General features: G+C 40.2%; 1 long non-coding RNA gene across 1 annotated transcript; it reads left to right on the top strand.

The window, feature by feature from the left end:
- Nucleotides 1-389: 389 nt before the first annotated feature.
- Nucleotides 390-1,933, top strand: LOC137157335 (uncharacterized). The gene is made up of 2 exons (XR_010921068.1): nt 390-444; nt 1,516-1,933. It is a non-coding gene; the product is annotated as an uncharacterized lncRNA (long non-coding RNA).
- Nucleotides 1,934-6,876: the final 4,943 nt, after the last annotated feature.

Below are 6,876 nucleotides of genomic sequence, written 5' to 3' on the forward strand. Positions count from 1 at the left end.
ATTCAATTTGGGGACCAAATGCAAAGTCACCATCAACAGAGGAATTTTAGTGCATATCCTGATAGTCTACAGAGAAGGAAACCCCTTCCGAGTCTCTCTTTTGAATTCTTCTTCTGGTTATTTCTTGTTCTCATGTCTCCCTGGTTCATTAAAAACAGGAAGTGCAAGTTGTTCCAACAGCCAGACACTTGCATTCAACAATAACTTTACTCTGGGCTCAGTTCTGCATAATGTACTTGCTGTGAACAGCATTTGCTCACAGCAGTCCTTGCTCATCGCAGTTACCGCACAGCTTCAATAGAACTACTGTTATGAGTGAGTAGAGGCTGCAGTCAGGACTTTGGTTGTTTAGGAGCTAAAATTAATACCATTTTGGATTCTTTATTCTTTATTTCCACTTCTCTCTTCTGGCTGCCTGAGTGTGTTTTGAAAATGACATTAAAGGTCAGTTGAAAAACCAGTTGCAAACATACCACTAAGCCTGAATGATGCTATAGATTCTTGTAAGAACTTGTTTCACATTATTCAACATTTCCAGCACAGTTGCTGGGGGTTAATTAGATTTTTGACCCCTAAAAATGCTAAGTGTCGGTGATGATTGACTTTCCAACTGATAATTTTGTGTGAGAAACAGAAAAAGAATAACAAATAGACTGTGAATAAATAAACTCTTCATATTCATTCATACAGGGATAGAGAATGTGTTTCTGACACTTAATTAAATATCCAAATGTCTACAAGATCTATAATAAACCACTTTGCAAGACCTCTAAATGTCAGGGAAAAACACACATTTTACACAAAATGTTTTTCTATCACTAAAGCTGTGAAGAAGATGCAGCACTGTTTAAAAAACACAGAAACAACAAGCACATATTTTATCTTGAAAGTACTTTTTCAAAGGCTACTCAACTGCTAGTTTTGCAGTATGATGAGTGGATTTATTTTGATTTATCACATAGGAGCTTGAAACATTAGTTTTACAGATATGCCTGGCTGTTATGAAATAATTCAACTGCTGAGATTAGGTTGTGGGCATAACAAAACACTGAAAATGTTACCTCTGTTCTCTTATTTAAATTCACCTAGTTCACGTCAAGGGGATCCATAGTCCTTTTCCTCCCATCCAAAGGCATCTACCTATACTTGGACAGCAGGGTTTCTTTCATTTTAACCCTACAGGAACATTAGCTACTCCCTCCCTTCTCCCCAGCACATCTCCCTTGTACTATTTTTTTGTTTAAATGTTGGGTGCCTATGAGCACCGTTATTAATATCCCTTGGCACTTCTTTGCCACCCTTGATGTCAGGCCTTCAAAGGGATATTGCAAATGTTAATAAATAAAGCTTCCCGACCCCTTTTTGGGTAGGTCATAGTTTTTATGCACAAGTAAACGGGGAGACAGAGGCCAAGGCTAGGATTTTCAAAGGACTGTAGGGGAGTCAGGTGCCCCAATCTTAGTGAAATTCAACGTCAGTTAGGTGTCAAACTCTCTTCTGTCTCTCTGCAAACAGCAGTCTAAGTTGCTAAGTCCTGGAAGAGAATGCATACAAGATGGCACAAGCAAGCAAACAGGCTGTGTGTTCACACCACTCCCCTAATGCTGCAAGGCTCCTCACCCTAAACACACAAGAAGCAATGAAGTGACTGCTGTGAGGCCCAGGGAGTAGTGGAGCTGGATCTCACTTCCACTCAAGTGGTGTCTTCACCCAGTGGTGCTGTGCTGCGCTGCGCATGGGCCAATGAGATGACATAACCCAGCCTGTCCACACACCCCCTGGGACTACGCTCTGTTCCACTGTACGCAGTGATGGGTGGAAACATCCTGCGGTGCAAAATTGGCACAGCATAGCCCTCCCCAGCCGGGGAAATGCTGCAATTCTGATGCACTTGTGGCCTTATGTGCACGTGATTGCCTGCTCATATTTGCCCCATATGGAGTGTCCAAGGCTACATTAAAGCAATAGTCCAAGCAACTATGGCTGAATCTGGGTAGCAATCTGCTAGAAGTGCTCATGACACCCATATTAATTCTAAACGACTGAGTTATGTTACACTAAATGTCAGAGAAACTAATAACAAAAGCTGCTATTTTTTAGGTGTCTGTTTACCAAGATCTTTTTTATGCTTTCTCTCCTGTGTGTGTGTCTAAAGTCTTTTTTAAGCTGTTTGTTGTCGCTTTAAAAAGAAATAAAATAAATACTTAAGGCCCTAAAATAAACAGTATACCAGTAAAGTAGGTTAGATACTTAACTAAGTCCAAAGCAGACTGCGAAGAGTTACAAAGGAATCTCACAAAACTGGGTGACTGGGCAACAAAATGGCAGATGAAATTCAATGTTGATAAATGCAAAGTAATGCACACTGGAAAACATAATCCCAAATATACATTTAAAATGTTGGGGTCTAAATTAGCTGTTACCACTCAAGAAAGAGATCCAGGAGTCATTGTGGCTAGTTTTCTGAAAACATCTACTCATTGTGCAGTGGCAGTCAAAAAAGCTAACAATGTTGGGAATCATTAGGAAAAGGATAGAAAATAAGGCCGAAAATATCCTATTACCTCTTCATAGATCCATAGTATGCCCACATCAATACTCTATGCAGATCTGGTCACCCCATTTCAAAAAAGATATATTGGAATTGGAAAAGGTACAGAAAAGGGCAATTAATATGATTAGGGGGATGGAAAAGCTTCCCTATGAGGAGAGATTATTAAAACTGGGACTTTTCATCTTGGAAAAGTGAAGACTAAGGGGGGATATTATAGAGGTCTATAAAATTATGACTGGTGTGAAAAAAGTAAATAAGTGTTATTTACTCCTCATAACACACAAATGAGGGGTCATCACATGAAATAAATAGGCAGCAGATTCAAAACACACAAAAGGAAGTATTTCTTCACACAACACACAGTCAACCTGTGGAACTCCTTGCCAGAGGATGTTGTGAAGGCCAAGACTATGACAGGTTTCAAAAAAGAAAGGTCCATCAATTGCTATTAGCCAGGATGGGCAGGGATGCAAAACCAGGCTGAGTGTCCCTAGCCTTTGTTTGCTAGAAGCTGGGAATGGGTGACAGGGGATAGATCACTTGTTGATTACTTGTACTTTTCATTCCCTCTGAAACACCTGGCATTGATCACTGTCGGAAGAGAGGATACTGGGTTAGATGGACCATTGGTCTCTGCCCCAGTATGGCCTTTCCTATGTTATGTTCTTAGCTGCAATGTTAGTAAGGGCTATATGTGTAAATTTAATAAATACTAGAGGGATTCCTACCCAAACCCCTAGATCCGAACAGCCCCTGATGCATGGCAGAGTTCAAAGTATGGATACAGATCAGAATTTAGGCCCTGATTGAAACTGAAATCAATGGGGAAAAGTCCCGCTGTTTTCAATGAGTTTTTGGATCAGCTGCTTAGTGACTTGAACTCAGCTTTAGCCAATGCAGTTTAAAATAAAATGCCAGATAATCAGATTCTCCTTTAGTTATTTGCCTTTCCAGAATGTGGATTGCAGTATTTTCTCATACGAGCTTCAATAACATCTTCGAACACGACTGTGGTGGCACCTGCAAAAATCTCAGCATAAACCTGAAGTTCAGATGGGTCCTACTTGCTCTTGGGCCCCATCTCAGCACCACTCTGCTTTTACGGGGTTGTCTCAACCCCTCTTGTTGGCTAACAGCGATCTGGGCAGGCATTACTGAATCCGCTTACTGTATTGGAACCCAAGCAACACACATACATTGGTCAAACTCACAATCCAACACAAAGACAATTCACGACAACAGGATGTGAAGCAACATATGATGCAATAAATTATACTGTGAGGTATCCATGAAGACTGTTGTCAGATTCATTTGTGACTTGCCCCTCCAGATGATTAAAGCTCAGAACCTAAACAAAGCTCTGGGAGTATGATTACTGTGAATTCCACATGCTGTCTGTTATTACAGTAACATTACAGTGCTATGGAAATGGTACTTTTTCTCTCCTCTGATCAGGAGACTCATTATGTGCTCTGCTCACTGACTACTTGAAGAAGATTCTGCAAGGCGGTCAGAACAGCAACAGGAAAAGAAAAGCCGAGTGTTTTCCTCACTTTCAACTGCAGCTGCAAGAAAATAGGCTGCATAGGAACTGGTGCTGGCATCAGCAGAAGGTTCAGGTGTGTTAGTTTGCTTGCTCAGTATAATTTTGAGCTATGGAGTCATACAGCTTTGTGGTATATTTCTTTGCACATGACACTGTGTGCAAAATGAGGCTGCTCAAAAATCATGTGCTCTCCAATTTCCATAGAAATATATTTAGCATTTTTCTACAGGTGATATTCTAGCCATCCATTGGGAGACATTGATAACTGCAGTTTCCCTACAGGTAACCACCCCCAAATACTGGTGCTGTCTCTTCAAACACAACACAACAGCATTGCATGGAGTTAGTTCATCTCCACCGGTGTCATCCACCTGACCTGTCGTAATATTATGCATATTGACATAACACAATATCTGTGTCACTCTGTATCATGGGTCTAGGTGGCTAGATGCTACTTTCCAAGGGCAGCTACTGTAAATGTCATTGCATTTGCACACCATCTCAAAGCAAACACCTACAATTGTTTTCACGTGTCAGTCACCACTGTATGTCTGCTGTTACCTGTAATGTAAATGGATAGTTAATTAAATCCGTATCTTAGTGTGCTGTAAAAGTCTGTTAAACAAAGGACCACTGATATAAACAGACAAACGCTGATCATTGGATTGGTCCTTGGCCTCTTTAGTGGATTTTCTGTTTTATGTTCTTCCACTCCTCCCCCAGTTTTCCACCAATATTTTAAAACAAAAATAGCTCGTTTGGGAGGAGAAAAAATCTGGCTCTGATTATTGTTAGTCTGCTCAGAATTCAGGAGGAAGGTTAATTAGCTTTTTTTGACCTGAGGAGTCTTAGAAAGTATCCCTGGTGACTCGCTAATTGCAGCTCAGTGCATAATACTGTCTGTGAAGCAAAGTACTCGCCACATCTAGCTTCATGCAATGTTACTTTGATTTAAAATCCTATACCTGCAAGGACATAATAGTGTTTCAATACAGCATGCACTCCCCTGATAGGTCTAAATATCTGCCAGATATTCATTTATATTATTGGCAACACTGGTCCCTAATCTTATTTTGAATTTATATAAAGTACAGCGGTGCTGCTCAAAAGTAAATGCCAGTTAAGATGTTAGAAGAGAAAATGTTGTAACAAACGTGCTTCTCTTACATGCAATAATCATGCTGTCTGTGCAAGATTGGAGTTTGAGCTTATTTACTGGGCTAGCTAAATTTGTCATTTGAGGTTTCAAAGTATTAAATAAAAGTAACTAGAAAGAACTACACCTAGGTGGAACAGGATGTGGAAAACTGATCCCCCTCTGAACCATGGGAGACAGTCATCACATTAACTTTAACAAGGTGTGTGAGATCTGTAGAGCATAAGGCATTTCGAGGAACATATGGAATTAAGCTCACAGTCAGGGTCCCCTGTAGTTAGAGAATTGCTCAGTGCATATGTCCCTCATTTTGGTAGCTACCAATTCACATGTAATGATGAGGATTTTAATAGGCAACACAGGTCTCTATTAGCTCTGTAAATCAGTAGCTGCCAGCCTGTTTCTAAATGCCCCAGAAAGAACAAAACATGAACTCACCATTTCTTAGTAGCTCCTGCGGTGCATTTTTCTTGATTTGCTTATAGTTTAGAATACTTCCCCCTCTACAATTATAAACACACTTTTCATGTAAAATATCTATTTGGTGCCAGTTGTATAGCCTTTTTTAATGACTTTCTACAAAAATGCCCAATGAATGGGTTATGAAGCATTGCCTTGGCAATATATCTTTCCATAATAGATTCCTGCACAAACATACGAGTCTCATTTGCATCAACTATATTACTCTACATTTCCTGGTTAGTGTTGGAGGAACAGTGTGTCAGTCTCAATTTTGCATTCATTGTTGTTAAACAATTTGCTAAATCAACTAGCTAGAGTCATTCAGTGACAAACTAGGTAGCTAATTTCTCAGCTAAAGCACGATCCTGGCATCTTGGTTTAATATAGAAAAGGGTGTGACACATTTTCTCTCTTGATGGCTTACAAGACTTAGTTTAGATGTCTTTGTAATTACCCAAACCCATCTGTTAGCCCATTTTTTTACCTTCTTTGCTTGCATCCATTTCGCCTTGTGCCAGATGATAAAATGTAGCCAGACCTACATAATGAAAGGATCTTGACTCAAATGAGGAAAACCTCATGTACCCTGCCAAGATCTCTCACACATGGGCAGCTGGCAGGAGCTACATAGCCTGGAGATGAAGCAGAGAGGAAGGACTGCAACTGTTCATACACCTCTGAATCTAGAATATTGTCATGTACAATTCTACTTGTGTGCTATAAGTGAAAATAAGACGCTTGAGTGATACTCTCCCCTGTCCACTGTCTTTGCTAGCCTGTATTTCAGACTCTAGATTATGGATGATTAGCCTCTCTAGAAGCTCTATCTCAGTCACAGTAGAAAACAGTCTCTGGGAATCTCAGAAATGTAGGGAAGGGACCTTGAAAGATCATCTAGTCTAGCCCTCTGCACTGAGACAGAACCAAGTAAACCAAGACCATTGCTGACAGGTGTCTGGAGTTTAAGAACAGGTTAGGCAATGACGGGGATTCCACAGCTTTCCTAGGATGCCTATTTCATATCTTAAATATCTTTATAGTTTAGAATTTTTTTCCTAATATCTAACCTATATCTCTCTTGCTGCAGACTAAGCCCCTTACTTTTTGTCTTACCTTCAATAGATATGGGAAAACAGCTGATCAGTGTCCTCTTTATAG

Source organism: Emydura macquarii, unplaced genomic scaffold (assembly GCF_026122565.2).
Source record: "Emydura macquarii macquarii isolate MOO-44397 ecotype Brisbane River unplaced genomic scaffold, CSIRO-AGI_Emac_v2 contig_1483, whole genome shotgun sequence".
Classification (NCBI taxonomy): Eukaryota; Metazoa; Chordata; order Testudines; family Chelidae; genus Emydura; species Emydura macquarii.